Genomic DNA, 19,986 nt, shown 5'->3' with positions numbered 1-19,986 from the left:
GAAAAAAGCAACCGACTTTACACAATATTTGTTCCGTTATTCAATGCTTGAGTTGAGTTTAAGAATTGACAATTATGTGTTTCCTATATTTGACCTCTTTGTGTTTTGGTGTGTAAAATGCTGCAGCCTCAATACCGTTCATGTAGAAGAAAGGAGGGGTAATTGTAAATCAACTTTGAGCCTGGATTCCCACAGTGGCTTTTCCTGTTTCTCCATCAGTAAGACCGTTTTTTCTTTCCCAAAGCTGGTTCAGTTAAGTCTCTGGCACTTCCTCTAAGTCAGTTACAGTATCGTTTGTGTCTGTCCTTTTGAGTATACATTACTTTCAGACAGCCTTCAATCTGGCCTGTTGCATTTGCTGATCCCAATGCCATCTTCTCTGCATTGGAGAGACTAAATGCCGACTGGATGACCGCTTTTCAAAACACCTTCGCTCCATCGACAAGCTGGTGGCCGACTCTGCTGTCGCTTGCTATTTGAACTCACTGTCCTGCTCTCATGTCCACATGTCCGATCTTGGCCTGCAGCAATGTTCCCATGTAGCTCAGCACAACGCCGAGGAACAGCACCCATCTTCCGAATAGACACGGTACAGCCTTGCGGATTTTACAGTACGTTCAACAAATTCGCACCGTCAAATCACTCTTCCCAATTCACCACATGTTTATTTCCATCAACTTATTTTCATTGCTTCCATTGATATGTCTTCCTCTCCCATTGTCTCCCCCTCCCATTCCCCTAGCCAATCGCATCCCTCTTGGGAAATCCGCCCATTGTTCCTCATTGTCATCTCCAATTAACACATTCTAATCTTCTAACAGCCTCTGTCAGCACAGTTCTTAACACTGATTAGAAACATTTTCATTCCCTTTTTCTTTCAACCCAACATATTTTTGTTATTCTCCACCCATCGTTGGCCGTCTGTCGAGGCCCAATGCTTCACGCTACCCCCCCCCCCTCCCCCTTCCCCTTCCCCTTCCCCCACACACTCCGCCAGTCCACACCTGACCAAAGATCCAGTTGTCCAGCTTCAACAAAGAGTCACCTAGACTCGAAACGACACTTGCCATCTCTCTCCACAGAGGCTGTCAGACCTGATGAGATTGTCCTGTGTTTTCTGTTTTTCTTTCCCATTGACACATTCGCAGTAAGTTGCTTTTATCGTACATTTAGACATGTTTGAAATGGTGATTAAATATGTTCATCTGCATCTGTAAACCCAATAGATTCTGTGGCGGATGAACAAACTGCTAATATCCGAATCGTGGCAAAATAGGCTTTTCTTCCCCCAGCGTATTGAAAATTCAGTATTTCTGACTTTGTTGCAGGAATTTTAATATCTCATGCGAGACCAAATCTCATGTTCCTCGAACGTGCGAGATTGAGGAAGAAATGTATTTTGTGCAAACATTCGTCACACAAACGCACTGGATGTTTCTGCCCGGTCTCGAACCGGGGACCTTTCGCGTGTTAGGCGAATGTGATAACCACTACACTACAGAAACTGCTGGGAGGCTCGCAATCAGTGGCCCTGTGCAATGTTGAACCTCAATGTACTGTTGCAGCTTCTAACGGTTCAGCTGAGAGGCCATTATGAAATGAAATGAAAATTAAAATCGCTTATTGTCACGAGTAGGCGTCAATGAAGTTACTGTGAAAAGCCCCTAGTCGCCACATTCCGGCGCGGCTGGTACGGGAATCGAACCGTGCTGCTGGCCTGCTTGGTCTGCTTTATAAGCCAGCGATTTAGCCTTGTGAGCTAAACCAGCCCATTACACTTATTGGAAGAAGCCGTTTCTTTAAAACTGACGTCTCAACTTATCAAAGGATCAGATATTGAACTTTGCTGAACTGGAGATAAGTTATGTTTTTCTTGAAGTTAAATTGAGAGGGCAGGGCTTTCATAAGTAACCACAGCTGAAACGAGAATTGATGATGCCCTGCTCACTTTGCTCTGCATCGCCAGTTGGGGAACACTTCAGCAGTCAAGGACATTCAGCCTCTGATCTCCGGGTCAGCATTCTACAAGGAGGCCTTCAGGAGACGCGACAACGCAAAATTGCTGAGCAAAAACTTATAGCTAAGTTCCGCACGCATGAATGCGGACTCAACCGGGATCTGGGATTCATGTCGCATTACATTCGGCCCCCACCAACAAGCCTGGACTTGCAGAGGCCTACCGACTGAACTGACTTGGGACAATTCACACCTCTTTAACCTGGAGTTACCTCTCTCTCTGCATCTTTGATGATTTGATTGCCTGCAGGTGCTCGCATTCCGGGGCATCTCTGACTGTGTCTATATAAACATTTCTGGAACAAGCCTTTCCATTCACCTGAAGAAGGAGCCGTGCTCCGAAAGCTCGTGTTTGAAACAAACCTGTTGGACTTTAACCTGGTGTTGTAAGACTTCTTACTGTGCTCACCCCAGTCCAACGCCGGCATCTCCACATCATGGCTACCATTGACACCGCAAACTGCCGGCTCAAAGTGGAGAGGATCTCCAGGAAGATCGCGCATATAGACACTGACATTCAGTTTCTACAAAGATGCAAAAAAGCAGACAAGATCCCGAAAGGACTACAGATCAAAAACCCACTCAAGTCGACTTACAACACAGACTACGCTGAAAGACTCTGCCACCGCACCTCTGTCACACTCCTCAAACACCTCGTACACCAACTCTACAGCAGTCGACGCAACCTGGAAACCAAGAGAGAGGCCATATTCTCAACTTGCGCTCAGGACACAGCAGACCAGCTGCGGAACACCGCCAAACAGATGAGACAGCAATACTATGCCACCTACATGCACACCAAGAACAGGAAGCTTGAGAAACTTGGCATCACCACCAGCAGCAATCAAGCTTCTCCCGGTACAACAGTCGAAAACAATACAGGGAAATCCATTGTCAACTTGTCAGACTACACCCTTCAACCAGACGAAATCGAAGTCCTCAGCAGAGGGCTCAATTTCTGCACCACCACCAAAATGGACCCCATCAGCCTCGCGGCAGATACGGAGGAATTCATCAGGCGAATGAGGCTCCGGGAATTCTTCCACAGACCCCAAGAGGCCGACAGCGAACCCAGGGACACGACCAATGAACCGGAACAGCAGACCGCGAGATCTGCAGTGCAGCAACCGAAAAGGAAAGAGTCAAATTGGACCCCTCCGGAAGGCCGCTGCCCTAGACTTGACATGTATGCTCAAGCCGTCAGAAGTCGTGTCAATGCCAGATTCATCACTCGCAATCACAAGGCAGCCTCAAACGTCACCCAAGCACAACGCAACGCCATCCGCACTCTCAAGACCAACCGCAACATCGTCATCAAACCAGCAGACAAAGGAGGGGCCACCGTCATACTGAACAGAACAGACTACTGCAAAGAAGTATACCGACAACTCGACAACCAGGAACACTACAGGCAGTTACCCGCAGATCCAACCAAGGAACACATCCGCCAACTCAGCAGACTGATCAAGACCTTAGATCCAGACCTTCAGAACACCCTACGTGCTCTCATCCCACGTAATCCCCGCATTGGAGATCTCTACTGCCTCCCGAAAATACACAAGGCCAACACACCAGGCCGTCCTATCGTTTCAGGCAATGGGACCCTGTGTGAGAACCTCTCTGGCCACATCGAGGGCATCTTGAAACCCATCGTACAAGGTACACCCAGCTTCTGTCGCGACACGACGGACTTCCTACAGAAACTCAGCACCCATGGACCAGTTGAACCAGGAACATTCCTCGTCACAATGGATGTCTCGGCACTCTACACCAGCATCCCCCATGACGACGGCATTGCTGCAACAGCCTCAGTCCTCAACACCGACAACTGCCAATCTCCAGACGCAATTCTGCAACTCATCCGTTTCATTCTAGACCACAACGTCTTCACCTTCGACAACAAATTCTTCATCCAGACGCACGGAACAGCCATGGGGACCAAATTTGCACCTCAATATGCCAACATCTTCATGCACAAGTTTGAACAGGACTTCCTCACCACACAGGACTTTCAACCGATGCTATACACCAGATACATCGATGACATTTTTTTCCTTTGGACCCACGGCGAGACATCACTGAAACGACTACACGATGACATCAATAAGTTCCATCCCACCATCAAACTCACCATGGACTATTCTCCAAATTCAGTTCCATTCTTGGACACACTCGTCTCCATCAAGGACGGTCACCTCAGCACCTCGCTTTACCGCAAGCCCACAGATAATCTCACGATGCTCCACTTCTCCAGCTTTCACCCGAAACACATTAAAGAAGCCATCCCCTATGGACAAGCCCTCCGTATACACAGGATCTGCTCAGACAAGGAGGAGCGCAACAGACACCTACAGATGCTGAAAGATGCCCTCGTACGAACGGGATATGGCGCTCGACTCATTGATCGACAGTTCCACCGCGCCACAGCAAAAAACCGCACCGACCTCCTCAGAAGACAAACACGGGACACCACTGACAGAGTACCCTTCGTCGTCCAGTACTTTCCTGGGGCGGAGAAACTACGACATCTTCTTCGCAGCCTCCAACACATCATCAGCGAGGATGGACATCTTGCCAAGGTCATCCCCACACCCCCACTACTGGCCTTCAAACAACCGCGCAACCTCAAACAAACCATTGTTTGCAGCAAATTACCCAGCCTTCAGAACAGCAACCACAACACCACAAAACCCTGCCAGGGTAATCTCTGCAAGACATGCCAGATCATCGACATGGACACCACCATTACACGTGGAAACATCACCCACCAGGTACGCGGCGCATACTCGTGCGACTCGACCAATGTAGTCTACCTCATACGCTGCAGGAAAGGATGTCCCGAAGCGTGGTACATTGGCGAGACCATGCAGACACTGCGACAACGAATAAACGGGCATCGTGCGACTATCAACAGGCAGGACTGTTCCCTTCCAGTTGGGGAACACTTCAGCAGTCAAGGACATTCAGCCTCTGATCTCCGGGTCAGCATTCTACAAGGAGGCCTTCAGGAGACGCGACAACGCAAAATTGCTGAGCAAAAACTTATAGCTAAGTTCCGCACGCATGAATGCGGACTCAACCGGGATCTGGGATTCATGTCGCATTACATTCGGCCCCCACCAACAAGCCTGGACTTGCAGAGGCCTACCGACTGAACTGGCTTGGGACAATTCACACCTCTTTAACCTGGAGTTACCTCTCTCTCTGCATCTTTGATGATTTGATTGCCTGCAGGTGCTCGCATTCCGGGGCATCTCTGACTGTGTCTATATAAACATTTCTGGAACAAGCCTTTCCATTCACCTGAAGAAGGAGCCGTGCTCCGAAAGCTCGTGTTTGAAACAAACCTGTTGGACTTTAACCTGGTGTTGTAAGACTTCTTACTGTGCGATAGTGGAGGAATTAAATATCAAGAGTTTAAACATAAATGGCCTAAATTTGTTTGTAAATGTGTCAGTTTGTGGAACCTGCACTCGACCCACCAGATTGACATGTCTGATCATTAATTATTGCAATCTTTTATCAGCTAATCTGGCATGGTGAAAATTACCCAGTACTTACCGCCCAACAGCGCCGCCAGTCTTAGCAGAAACATGTCTGGCTGAATCTCTGTGAGTGAATGGGAATGGGATGAGTCAGAGATTGAGAGGAGAGAGGGAACCCGGGCTCTGTTCAGTTCATTGTTCCAGCCACACATTGCAGGGGGCCAGGCCCATTGTGACATCACCCAGGCTACCAAACCCATTATGACATCACCTAGTCTCCTAAACCTATCGGCTTTGACAGTGCCATCGCATGACGTCATCACGCCCCTGCTTGAACATGGCGCCCTCTGCTGCCGGCTTTATCTCATTGCTGTTAGAATGCACCCATTGGTGCCCAGAAACGCAAATTGGAGCTTTTTAGACTCAGGTTTTAGTGCTGTTGGTGTTTATGTCAGATGATACAAAATGTCAAGTGAATGTCAAATCTGTAGAATTCTTTGTTGGCCGGCTCTGGCCAAATCCTGTGCAGGACAAAGTATAAAGAAGTATAAACATTGTTAAGAAGTGGGAGAAAGTGCGGACGTTATATATCACAATAGCAGGTATAGCAAATCTTTGCACAAGGCTAGCGAAGCTTGCCTTCATTTGTTTTTGACAAAGAAATTGGAAGCGACCTCAATTGATGTGATTAAATGATGTATTTTTGGTAGTATAGATGGCAACTAATTGTTTCCAAAAGCAGCAGACAAAATCATCCCGATTTCATGGAAAATTGGATAGTGAGAGGTGAATTTTATTTATGACGTTACGATATGTTAACATCCGTAATTCCACGCATGAAATGACGAAGAAAGAAGATTCAACGGCAACTTTCAAAAGAGAATTGTAATAACTTGAGAAGGGAAAGCAGCATGGGTAATGTGGGGTGTAAAAGGCGATTGGGACATAATTTCCAAATAAACACAGGTAAACTGAATCCTCATTCCGTTCCCTAAATCTCTATGATTCTGGGCCGTTAACGTCACTCCCACACTGTTTGTTCTCAATCACTTGAGCAGTGAGCAGGTGCAGGATGGTCACAGATTCTGCAGGTTCAACCGTCGCTATTTCCGCTCCAGCACTTGTGACGGCAGCTGGTAACAGCCGCAGTTTGATCAGTTTAGAGTCTGTGGTGTCCCCGGCCACAGCTTCCGTTTGCTGCCCTCGATCTGAACCGATTGTTCTGTTGGAGACATCGCTGCCTCTGGCCCCTTCCTATCACTGGTTCTGTAAACAATACAGTTGTGCAGGAATCTGTATGTCTGCGTCAGAAGATAATTTCCTGCATTGAATAACCACGGAACAACAGAACTGATGATCTAAAGCACAGCCGTAAATGCTGTGTCTGTTTTTATTATATAAATACATAAAGTAGATGGAATGAGGAAGGAACTAAGAAGTAAATATAATGAGTCAAAGAGTAGAAAGTTAGGGGCCTCACGGTAGCATGGTGGTTAGCATCAATGCTTCACAGCTCTAGGGTCCCACGTTCGGGTCCCGGCTGGGTCACTGTCTGTGTGGAGTCTGCACGCGGGTTAGGTGGATTGGCCATGCTAAATTGCCCGTAGTGTAAGGTTACGGGTTACGTGGGTTTAAGTAGGGTGATCGTTGCTCGGCACAACATGAAGGGCCTGTTCTGTACTGTTCTATGTTCTAAAGTGTTCAAATGCAGAAATTTGGCAACACGTTACTGATTACATTAAAGAGTTAAAGGATCCAGCTTCTATCAACAGCGATGCAGATATTAGAGCAGATACAGACAGTATAACTATGTGCAGATCACTGTTGGGAATGCTGTTCAAACATATGGATCGGTTCCGTGGCTCTTATTTCATTTGGTATTAACTTCACAGAGTGTGGGAGGGATTGGGAAAAGTGAAGCAGGGATGAGAGACAATAATCCTTGGAGCAAGTGTACGAGAAACGGTGCCAAAACAGAATCTATCAGTCAGCTTCAGGAAGAAGTGGATAAACATATGACCAGTAAATAGAAATTTAAAAATAATGAAATGTATTGAAACAAACAGTGGATAATTCTTTCAGCGAGACAGTACGTAAGTAATGGACCGAATTCCCTCTCTTTGGGCTGTAAAACACTATGACGTTTAGATAATCAATGGCTCTGTTCAGTTAGAAACACAACAGAGCACTGACTATATGAATCATGTTAGCCTGGTGTTACACACAGGAAGCAGAGAGGTTCGCAATCAGTGACGGTTCACGCGCTCTATGAATTGAGAAACAACCAATCGCTCAGTGCCACCGTGTGTAACGTCAAATAAAGACATCCCATAATAGTCCAATCGGCGAGGATCAGTCTCACATTCAGGGGGAGAATGTAAAGCTCTCTCCACTCCTCACCCGCACAGCATTGAGTCCCGGACTCGGCAGCAAGTCCCAGTCTGGAAATCAGACCCGGATTGATCCGCGTTTTGTCCACTTTCATCAACATGACCAGAAACCCCAGGAAAGAGCTGTTTCCAGCTGGAGCGTTGATGCTGCTGATATTGGGTGAGTTTATTTTCTTATCTGATGCATTTTGTTAACAATCTCATAATACCGTGTGCTTATGAGGATTTTATTTTGTTCCCAGCCGTTCGGAGTGAGGATCAGAGCTCCCACCCTGAGCAGGTGGTGTCCCGGGAAGGGGATCGGGCTGAACTGAACTGTCGGATCTCCATTGGTACAGGCGATTCCGTAGCCTGGTACAGACAGACACTGACAGAGGCTCCCACATTTATCGCCTCCATTTACCAGGGGACTGAGACCAAAGGACGCTACACCCTGTCCTTGGAGAGAACAAAGAAGTCCAATACCATCTGTATAGATGTCAGCGCGGTCCAGGACTCCGGAATGTATCTCTGTGCGAAGCAGACACAGTGAGACACAGAGCGGATCCGGCTGTACAATATCTTGTTCACTGCCGTGTCTCTGCTGCCCCGTTTACATTTCCACAAACCAGACCCTTTAGAGATGCCGGTGATGATCAGAATGATTACTTTCCCATATTTAAACTCAATATGGATAGAGTTACAATATCCAATAGCTTCTATGTCAGTTGCAGAATGTCTCAACATATTTTTTGGTTGTTCCACAAATGCATGCGGAACAATGAACTTTCTCAGATACCAGGTAGACCGACATGCGAGAGAAAGTTAGATAAACAAGTATGCAGCTAAACAGATTGATAGTAGTTAGATAGATGGATAGGTATATAGATAAACAGATAGATTAGTTTATTCTGCCTATGTACTCAAGTACTTTAGTTAATGATCCTGTATGTATCATAGCATTCATGTTATTCTTGTTTAAACAGCTGTTCCTTGTCACCTCGGAGACATTTCACATATCGATGTATCGGGTAACAGAAGGAACGACCATCTCGCTTCATCACAATGTTACTCTCACTACAAATTACTTTGTATTCTGGTACCGGCAGTTCTCCAATCAGGCTCTCAAGTATCTGGTCTCCACATTCAGAGATGGAAGAGTTGAGGGAAGGTTTAAATGTCTGTGGACAGTGAGAATGTTTTAACAAGGTTAACAGTGTTAACAAGGTTGAGCTGTCAGACGCTGCAGTGTATTACAGTGCAGTGAGACACTGTAAAATAAAGAGATGAGGAGCCTGTACAAGAACGCACTCGACATGAGGACCGTGGAGACAACCAGCCCGTGTGCAGTGGAAATGAGAGTGATCCAAACAAAATGTTTTTCATCCGTGTGATTTAATGGAATTAAAAATATGTGTTATTTCCAATGATATGACTTGCAGATTAACCCACAGAACAATATCAATCACTTTTTGATACAGTGGCTTATTTACATTTTTTGACATCTTTGATGATTAGGGAGCTTTCAAGACTTCCATTCTTTCCAAATGAACATCCAAACTTAACAGTTTAATGAGTTTTTTCAGTTCATTTATTTATGTAAATGAACACAGACTTTGGCAATAAGGAAAGCACGTCAGAAAGCTGAGACAAGTGATCTCGGTCAATAATAAACAGACAATATAGCAAAAGAAAAACAACGAACAAGGCATCAGATACAGCACCAAAGCAATAATAACACTTTGATGATAATAATGCACCAATATCCTGCAGCAATATTCGGGAATACATTAAGAATCATTGTTTCACAATCATAATTCCACCAGTTAACGTTGCGAGATCTTCTCTTTGGTTTAAGCCTGTAGGGCTGTCAGTTAGTTCACCGCTGTTACAGGTGGCAGCTGGGATTACAGGAAATAACTGTGACGCTTCACCACAACCACATTTCGGGCAAGAATAAAAATGTGAAATACGGATTCTGAGGCACTGAAGCACGTCTTCTGGGCCGGAAGTTCTGCGTTTCAATACCACTCCAGGGCTTTATGGCTGCAGAGGTTGTGCTCCTTGCCTGGCCACACACGATGATTATCAGCTTGCCAGTTCTTCCAATATGACTAATGATAGGTGGTAAGAGCTGGAGAGTTTCCTGGTCAGCCATGCTGCAAGAGGCAATAGAAACTACTGCAGCACTTTGTCAGGAAAAGTCATGGGCCAATGTGAGGGAAGTCCAGGGTCATCCAGCGCCATCTGAGGTCTGGTACCTGGGAGATGCGTAGGATGGCACAGGAGACTGGGAGTGAACTCTGTCCATTATTGTAGTCCAAAGTCACTGGGTAGTCTGAATGTGACGGCACATGTTACTGCCCAATATAGATCCTCAATTTATTGTAAAGAGAGAGATAAAGAGCGAGAAACAGAAAAAGGGCGTCCATCGTTCCATTACAACATGTTCTGGTTGTTATTTGCCACGAGTTCAAATTATCCGGAAAATCTGGGGCTCACTTTGGCAATAAGGAAGGCCCTTTACTCAAGGATCGGAATGACAACTCTTACTGACAGAGAATTAAACATTTCCACCGTCCTCTATGTTCAGCATGATTTCGAACATCGCAACAGTGATTACACTGGGAATGTGCTTCCTGTGGTTGCAGGGTTTTACAGACATCCGGAGTCTATAACATTTTCTTTTGTCTCTTTTCATTCGATATTTGGTTCTTGTGGTTAAATTCATTGTCCACCTGTTTCTGCGGTGATCAGTAAAGTGTATTTCATAATTTCCATTCCTTTACTTGAATCTCCGGTTCCGGGATTGCTTTGATGGTTTGTGGTCAGCTCCTGCGATTTCCCGAATTCCCTCCAAACACTGTTTTAAGATTCATTCCGCTTAACAGGAACCCGGCAGTCTGTCAGAAACAAGAGTCCGGGATCATACTGAGGAGCCCCTGATGGAAACCTGACTGGTGTTCAGGGAGAGCGAGTGGCCGCACGCCCGGTGGGGCTGCCCACCTACCTATCAGACATTAGTCGGACTCGATAAAATCTTGTAATCAGCTCGCTGCACATCTCATGTTTCTCATCATAAAGATAAAGGTACCTACGAATTATCAGCACAAGTGCTTAGCTGCAAACCCCATTTGTCAGGCGACGCTCTGCTGTTAGCCCCCTCGTCTCTGAATTAAAAACTGCAGGCTTCTGCTCCCTGTACAGAGACGTGAGCCCAATGATCTATGCTGGTGCCTTTGTGCAGTTTTCAGGTAGCGGTGCATCGCTCTCGGATTAGATGTTCAATCGAGGGTGCTGTTTTTCCTCTAAGATATCTTACAACACCAGGTTAAACACCAACATGTTTGTTTCAAACACTAGCTTTCGGAGCACCGCTCCTTCCTCAGGTGAATGAAGAGAGCTCCAGCTCTCCAGTCAGTTCAATTCTCCACTTTGGCTCTGTGGATTAGATGGGTCATGTCCCTGTTAAATTAACGCAGATCTGGAGCATCAATTCTATCCAAACGCACTCCAGCTCAGACACTATCTCTCTGAACAAATTTCCACTCCGACATCAACTCACCAACGACTCTGGTACTTAGATGCTCGCTGCCCAGCAATTTGGTTTCATTCAACCTGGATCGAATATAAAGCAAAATACTGCCGAAGCAAGACATACAAAAATAAAAACAGAAACTGCTGAATAAAGTCGATCATCATCTGTGCGGAGAGAAACGACGGAAACATCCCGAGTGCTGGGAAATCTTTTTCACAGTGGGCCAATGTAAATCAACCCCGCCGTCAGAATCGCAAACAATTCATACAGTATTGTTGCAGCTTCTCATGGTTCGGCTGAGCGGCCATGTCACTTCTTACAAGAACAAGTCTGTTTCTTTCAAACAGATGTCTAAACTTACAAGCCAGAAGAATTTGTTCAGCAAATCTCTAACGGCGAAATGCTCGCTTCTATTATTAACGCAGCATTCTTAAATCCTACAGAAAAAAGCAACCGACTTTACATAATATTTGTTTCGTTATTCAATGCTTAAGTTGAGTTTAAGAATTCAGAATTATGGTTTTCTTATATTTGACCTCGTCGTGTTTTGGTGTGTAAAATGCTGCAGCCTAAATACCGTTCATGTATGAGAAAGGAGGGGTGACAGCAAATCCGCACTGAGCCTGGATTCCCACAGTGGCTTTTCCTGTTTCTCCGTCAGGAAGACCGTTTCTTCTTTCCCAAAGCTGGTGCATTTCCACAAAGTCAGTTACAGTATCGTTTGTGTCTGTCCTTTTGAGTACACATTACTATAAGACATCCTTCAATCTGGCCTGTTGCCTTTGCTGATCCCAATGCCATCTACTCTGCATTGGAGAGACTAAATGCCGACTGGGTGACCGCTTTGGAAAACAACTTCGCTCCATCGACAAGCTGGTGGCAGGCTCTCCTGTCGCTTGCTATTTCAACTCACTGTCCTGCTCTCATGTCCACATGTCCTATCTTGGCCTGCTGCAATGTTCCCATGTAGCTCAGCACAACGCCGAGGAAGAGCACCCCATCCTCCGAATAGGCACGGTACAGCCTTGCGGATTTTACAATAGGCTCAACAACTTCGTACCGTGAAATCACTCTTCCCACTTCACCACATGGTTATTTCCATCAACTTATTTTAATTGCTTCCATTGATATGTCTCCGTCTCCCATTGTCTCCCCCTCCCCATTACCCTAGCCAATCGCATACCTCTTCGAAATCCCCCCTCCCTTGTTTCTCATTGTCCTCTGCCATCAACACATTCTAATCTTCTAATCGCCTCTATCAGCACAGTTCTTAACTTTGATTAGAAACATTTACATTCCCTTTTTCTTTCGGCCCAACGCATTGAATAAGGAAACAAATATTGTTTAAAGTCGGTTGCATTTTCTGTAGGATTTAAGAGTGCTGCATTAATAATAGAAGAGAGCATTTCGCCGTTAGAGATTTGCTGAACAAATGCTTCAGTTCAATATAGGTTCTTCTACTGGCTTGTAAGTTTAGACATCTGGTTTGAAGAAACAGACGTATTCTTAGAAGAAGCGACATGGCCTCTCAGCCGAACTATGCGAAGCTGCAACAAGGCAGTTGAGTTGAAGGTGACACAAGTCCGTTGGAGTCTGCGCTGCCAGCTGTTTCTGTAGTGTCGTGATTATCACATTCGCTTCACACGCGAATGGTCCCCGGTTCGAAACCGGGCAGAAGCATCTGGTGTTTCCAGTGTAGTCTGTCGCTAAATATTACCTCAATCTCGTAACTGGTCTTCATCATCAAGGAATAGCAAAAGGCTATAACTGCTGTGGGCCAGTGGCGCAATGGCTACGAATCAGGAGATTCCAGGTTCGACTCCTGGCTGGCTCGCAGTTCCTAGTTTTGGCGTCCCCTTTAGTTCAGTGGGTTGGACAGCTGGTTCCCGATGCAGAGCAAATTGAGCAGGGCATCATCAATTCTCGTTTCAGCTGTGGTTTTCAGCTGTCGACAAATGCCGCCTGATTACCTGAGATGGTCTCGGGGTATGATTCTCGCTTTGGGTGTCTCGATGTCGGAATTTGCGAGAGGTCCCGGGTTCAAATTCCGGATGAGCCCTTTGATGAGGTTTTCTGTTGGTCAAGCAACATGATTTCTTGGCGGCGCAAAGCAATTTTCTGTTTTTGTTTGCCATTGACGCATCCGCAGTAAGTTGCTTTTATCGTACATTTAGACATGTACGATATGGTGATTAAATATGTTCATCTGCATCTGTAAACCCAATAGATTCTGTGGTGGTGGAACAAACTGCTCATATCCGAATTGTGGCAAAATAGAAAAGGTTTTTCTTCCCCCCCCCACCCCCCCCCCCCCCCCACCCCCCCCCCCCCCCGACCCCTCCCACCCCCCCCCACCCCCCCCCCCCCACCCCCCACCCCCCACCCCCCCACCCCACCCCCCCACCCCCCCCACCCCCCCCCCACCCCCCCCCACCCCCCCCCACCCACCCCCCAAACGGAAACAAAAACAGAAAATACTGGACAATCTCAGCAGGTCTGACGGCCTCTGGGGAGCGAAATGGCAGCTGTCGTTTCCAGTCAAGTGGATACTTTGTCAAAGCTGGAGAACTGGAATTGGAGATTCAGACGATTGTGGGTGGGGGGTGGGGGTGGTGGAGTGCTGTATTGGGCCTCGATAGACGGCTAGCAATAGGTGGGAAATGACGAAAATGTCTCGGGCAGAAAGAAAAAGGGAATGTAAATGAGGCTAATCAAGGCTATGAAAGGTGCTGATGGTGCATCAAGCGGTCAGAATGTGTTAATGGCAGAACAAAGGTAAGCAGTGCGTCAGAGAACAATTACAAACAGGGATCAGATTGCTGAAGTAGGATGGTATGGGCTGGGGGGAGGGGGGCAATGCTGAGGGTAAAACATATCAATGGAAGGGATGATAAGTTGATGGAAAAAACATGTGGTGGAGGGGGAAGTGAGAGTTCACAGTCTGAAGTTGTTGAACTGATAAAATGAAAGGGACAAAGCTGTCTGAGTCCACCAGAATTAGTCAATAGAAATGTGAATGCCCACACATTGACAAACTTCTCGGGAACGTATTGGTTCCATGCAGTTTGAGCTCAGCTTCTCAAAGCAAACACAATGTGAATGAATCCCGCCGCCTGCGCCGCAAAGAAATGAAGAAAACATGCGGTTTGACCAACGGAAAACCTCATCGAAGGGCTCGTCCGGGATTTGAACCCGGGACCTCTCGCAAATTCCGACAGCGACACACCCAAAGCGAGAATCATACCCCTAGACCAACGAGCCCCGCAAAAATAGTCAAAGCATACTGTCATTGCCATCGAAAATCAATCTAACATCTGCGGAGAACGCCAAAAGTACTGCAACATCTCAGGGACTCAGGCGGCATTTGTCGACAGGACAGCAAAGTTCGTCTTTCACCGTCACCTTTCATTAAAACCGGGACAGGTCAGAAATGTGGTACGTCTTAACCAAGTGAACTCCCGGAGGGAGGAAACAGAACAACAGGAAAGGGATCTAATAGGGGGCAAGTCAGGAGAGATTAAATGAGAAGACGCCTTGGGACCCTGGCCACAGAGTTAGGTTAGCATCAAATCAGAGAATAATGACACCACAGTATGAGGCCATTCCGGCCGCCGTGTCTGTGCCAGCTCTCTGTCAGCGCAATGGAAGAAACAATGAAACAAAATATATGTCTGGAGGAGCTATCGATGGCAGATTGATCAACAACTACCGCCCGGACACAAAGAACAAGTGGAAACAAGATTGAAATCCAAATCTGTGATGGAACGACACACAAAATGGGTGCAGCATTTACAGTGTGAAACTACTGAATACACACTGAGTGTGAAAGCTGTATTGAGCCCAGTGGAAAGATGCGCTGCTGTTCCTCGAGTGGCTGTTGAGCTTCTTTGGAACATTTCACGACGCCGAGGTGCGGGAGGTCAGCGTTAAGACCCAGCTCTCCAGTCAGTTTAATTCTCCACTTTGGCTCTGTGGATTAGATGGGTCACGTCCCTGTGGTTAACACAGATCTGGAGCATCAATTTTATCCAAACGCACTCCAGCTCAGACACTGTCTCTCTCTCTCTCTCTCTCTCTCTCGAGCATCATCTGTGGGGAGAGAAACGACGTAAACATTCCGAGTCCTGAGAAATCTTTTTCAGAGTGGGCCAATGTAAATCAACCCTGCCGTCAGCATCGCAAACAATTCGTAATCCCTGACCTGGAGTAAAGAGCCTGTCCTGGATTTAAACCCACGACCACTCCCATAGGCATTGCCTGAAAATCCTTAAACGAGAACCAGACCTCGAGACCAAAGAGCACAAATTTGAGACCGACATTCAGCAAAATATAACTTATGTTAATTTCGATATAATTTCTACATCTCACGGCTTTATATGTTGAGACATCTGTTAATTTAAGAAACAGCTGTCGCTTGCAACAAGGGACCTGGCCTCTCAAACAGACCATCAGAATCTGCAGCAACACAGTGAGGTTGTACATTCCACACGTCGATCGATTGCCATCGGTTTCTGTAGTGTAGTGGTTATCACATTCGCCTCACACGCGAAAGGTCCCCGGATCGAAACCGGGCAGAAACATCGTAAATTTAGCATTTTGTGTGAGAAAGGTTTGCACAATTATTGGGCACAAAATAATTCTGTTTCCTGAATGTTGCCGGAATCTCGTGTGTCCCAGGACTATGAAATTTCGTCTCACATGAGCCACTAAACTGAATTGAACATTAAGGCCCAAGCACTGAATTTTCGGCAGGCAATGAGAGGTGAAGAATTTTCATATCTTGGCACAGCTCGGATATTAGCAGCTCGTTCATCCACAACAGAGTTTCACCGATTTACAAATGAACATATTTAATCACCATCTCAAACATGCCTAAATGTGTGACAAATGCAACTTACTGCGGATGCTTCAAACGGAAACAAAAACAGAAAATACTGGACAATCTCAGCAGGTCTGACAGCCTCTGGGGAGCGAAATGGCAGCTGTCGTTTCCAGTCAAGTGAACACTTTGTCAAAGCTGGAGAACTGTAACTGGAGATTCAGACGATTGTGGGTGGGGGGTGGGGGTGGTGGAGTGCTGTATTGGGCCTCGATAGACGGCTAGCAATAGGTGGGAAATGACGAAACTGTCTCGGGCAGAAAGAAAAAGGGAATGTAAATGAGGCTAATCAAGGCTATGAAAGGTGCTGATGGCGCATCAAGCGGTCAGAATGTGTTAATGGCAGAACAAAGGTAAGCAGTGCGTCAGAGAACAATTACAAACAGGGATCAGATTGCTGAAGTAGGATGGTATGGGCTGGGGGGAGGTGGGCAATGCTTAGGGTAAAACATATCAATGTAAGGAATGATAAGTTGATGGAAAAAACATGTGGTGGAGGGGGAAGTGAGAGTTCACAGTCTGAAGTTGTTGAACTGATAAAATGAAAGGGACAAAGAGCTGTCTGAGTCCACCAGAATTAGTCAATAGAAATGTGAATGCCCACACATTGACAAACTTCTCGGGAACGTATTGGTTCCATGCAGTTTGAGCTCAGCTTCTCAAAGCAAACACAATGTGAATGAATCCCGCCGCCTGCGCCGCAAAGAAATGAAGAAAACATGCGGTTTGACCAACGGAAAACCTCATCGAAGGGCTCGTCCGGGATTTGAACCCGGGACCTCTCGCAAATTCCGACAGCGACACACCCAAAGCGAGAATCATACCCCTAGACCAACGAGCCCCGCAAAAATAGTCAAAGCATACTGTCATTGCCATCGAAAATCAATCTAACATCTGCGGAGAACGCCAAAAGTACTGCAACATCTCAGGGACTCAGGCGGCATTTGTCGACAGGACAGCAAAGTTCGTCTTTCACCGTCACCTTTCATTAAAACCGGGACAGGTCAGAAATGTGGTACGTCTTAACCAAGTGAACTCCCGGAGGGAGGAAACAGAACAACAGGAAAGGGATCTAATAGGGGGCAAGTCAGGAGAGATTAAATGAGAAGACGCCTTGGGACCCTGGCCACAGAGTTAGGTTAGCATCAAATCAGAGAATAATGACACCACAGTATGAGGCCATTCCGGCCGCCGTGTCTGTGCCAGCTCTCTGTCAGCGCAATGGAAGAAACAATGAAACAAAATATATGTCTGGAGGAGCTATCGATGGCAGATTGATCAACAACTACCGCCCGGACACAAAGAACAAGTGGAAACAAGATTGAAATCCAAATCTGCGATGGAACGACACACAAAATGGGTGCAGCATTTACAGTGTGAAACTACTGAATACACACTGAGTGTGAAAGCTGTATTGAGCCCAGTGGAAAGATGCGCTGCTGTTCCTCGAGTGGCTGTTGAGCTTCTTTGGAACATTTCACGACGCCGAGGTCCGGGAGGTCAGCGTTAAGACCCAGCTCTCCAGTCAGTTTAATTCTCCACTTTGGCTCTGTGGATTAGATGGGTCACGTCCCTGTGGTTAACACAGATCTGGAGCATCAATTTTATCCAAACGCACTCCAGCTCAGACACTGTCTCTCTCTCTCTCTCTCTCGAGCATCATCTGTGGGGAGAGAAACGACGTAAACATTCCGAGTCCTGAGAAATCTTTTTCAGAGTGGGCCAATGTAAATCAACCCTGCCGTCAGCATCGCAAACAATTCGTAATCCCTGACCTGGAGTAAAGAGCCTGTCCTGGATTTAAACCCACGACCACTCCCATAGGCATTGCTTGAAAATCCTTAAACGAGAACCAGACCTCGAGACCAAAGAGCACAAATTTGAGACCGACATTCAGCAAAATATAACTTATGTTAATTTCGATATAATTTCTACATCTCACGGCTTTATATGTTGAGACATCTGTTAATTTAAGAAACAGCTGTCGCTGTCGCTTGCAACAAGGGACCTGGCCTCTCAAACATACCATCAGAATCTGCAGCAACACAGTGAGGTTGTACATTCCGCACGTCCTTTGCTTGCCAGCGGTTTCTGTAGTGTAGTGGTTATCACATTCGCCTTACACGCGAAAGGTCCCCAGTTCGAAACCGGGCAGAAACATCGAACATTTAGCATTTCGTGTGAGAAAAGTTTATTGGGCACAAAATAATTCTGTTTCCTGAATGTTGCCGGAATCTCGTGTGTTCCAGGACTATGAAATTTCGTCTCACATGAGCCACTAAACTGAATTGAACATTAAGGCCCAAGCACTGAATTTTCGGCAGGCAATGAGAGGTGAAGAATTTTCATATCTTGGCACAGCTCGGATATTAGCAGCGAGTTCATCCACAACAGAGTTTCACCGATTTACAAATGAACATATTTAATCACCATCTCAAACATGCCTAAATGTGTGACAAATGCAACTTACTGCGGATGCTTCAAACGGAAACAAAAACAGAAAATACTGGACAATCTCAGCAGGTCTGACAGCCTCTGGGGAGCGAAATGGCAGCTGTCGTTTCCAGTCAAGTGGACTCTTTGTCAAAGCTGGAGAACTGGAATTGGAGATTCAGACGATTGTGGGTGGGGGGTGGGGTCGTGGAGTGCTGTATTGGGCCTCGATAGACGGCTAGCAATAGGTGGGAAATGACGAAACTGTCTCGGGCAGAAAGAAAAAGGGAATGTAAATGAGGCTAATCAAGGCTATGAAAGGTGCTGATGGCGCATCAAGCGGTCAGAATGTGTTAATGGCAGAACAAAGGTAAGCAGTGCGTCAGAGAACAATTACAAACAGGGATCAGATTGCTGAAGTAGGATGGTATGGGCTGGGGGGAGGTGGGTCATGCTGAGGGTAAAACATATCAATGGAAGGAATGATAAGTTGATGGAAAAAACATGTGGTGGAGGGGGAAGTGAGAGTTCACAGTCTGAAGTTGTTGAACTGATAAAATGAAAGGGACAAAGAGCTGTCTGAGTCCACCAGAATTAGTCAATAGAAATGTGAATGCCCACCCATAGACAAACTTCTCGGGAACGTATTGGTTCCATGAAGTTTGAGCTCAGCTTCTCAAACCCAATGTGAATGAATCCCGCTGTCTCCGCCGCAAAGAAATGAAGAAAACATGCGGTTTGACCAACGGAAAACCTCATCGAAAACCTCACCCGGGACCTCTTGCAAATTCCGACAGCGACGCACCCAAAGCGAGAATCATACCCCTAGACCAACGAGCCCCGCGTGAAGAGCCAAACCATACTGTCATTGCCATCGAAAATCAATCTAACATCTGCGGAGAACGCCAAATTACTGCAACAGCTCAGGTAGTCAGGCGGCATTTGTCGACAGGACAACAAAGTTCGTCTTTCACCATCACCTTTCATTAAAACCGGGCAGGTTAGAAATCAGAAGGGGGTTCAGTGCAGTTAGATTGCGAATATACAGACTGGACGATGTACCACATGCTGTGGTATTAGCAAAAGCCGGCACAGCCGCCGAGGTTGGTCATCATTAACATATTGACGATGAAGAAAGAGGAGATCTCAGGACGATATCTGGCGGCTGCCAACAAGTCTAAAAAGAATGGTTATCTCAATATAAACGCGCTCAGTGTGGAGGACGGGGCGGTCTATTACTGTGCAATGAGCACAGTGTCACAAAGC

General features: G+C 46.4%; 5 non-coding genes across 5 annotated transcripts; 2 read left to right on the top strand and 3 right to left on the bottom strand.

Moving 5' to 3' along the window:
• Nucleotides 1-1,432: 1,432 nt before the first annotated feature.
• On the bottom strand, nt 1,433-1,505 carry trnav-aac. Its single transcript has one exon. It is a non-coding gene; the product is annotated as a tRNA-Val (tRNA).
• A 13,074-nt stretch (nt 1,506-14,579) lies between these two features.
• Nucleotides 14,580-14,669, bottom strand: trnap-ugg. Its single transcript is given in 2 exon segments — nt 14,580-14,615; nt 14,634-14,669. It is a non-coding gene; the product is annotated as a tRNA-Pro (tRNA).
• Nucleotides 14,670-15,915: 1,246 nt separating this feature from the next.
• Nucleotides 15,916-15,988, top strand: trnav-cac. Its single transcript has one exon. It is a non-coding gene; the product is annotated as a tRNA-Val (tRNA).
• A 1,050-nt stretch (nt 15,989-17,038) lies between these two features.
• On the bottom strand, nt 17,039-17,128 carry trnap-ugg. The gene is given in 2 exon segments: nt 17,039-17,074; nt 17,093-17,128. It is a non-coding gene; the product is annotated as a tRNA-Pro (tRNA).
• Nucleotides 17,129-18,374: 1,246 nt separating this feature from the next.
• On the top strand, nt 18,375-18,447 carry trnav-uac. Its single transcript has one exon. It is a non-coding gene; the product is annotated as a tRNA-Val (tRNA).
• Nucleotides 18,448-19,986: the final 1,539 nt, after the last annotated feature.

This window comes from Scyliorhinus canicula, unplaced genomic scaffold, assembly GCF_902713615.1.
Source record: "Scyliorhinus canicula unplaced genomic scaffold, sScyCan1.1, whole genome shotgun sequence".
Taxonomy (NCBI): Eukaryota; Metazoa; Chordata; class Chondrichthyes; order Carcharhiniformes; family Scyliorhinidae; genus Scyliorhinus; species Scyliorhinus canicula.
Note: the sequence above shows the minus strand (reverse complement) of the source record. Positions and strands in the feature narration are given on the sequence as shown.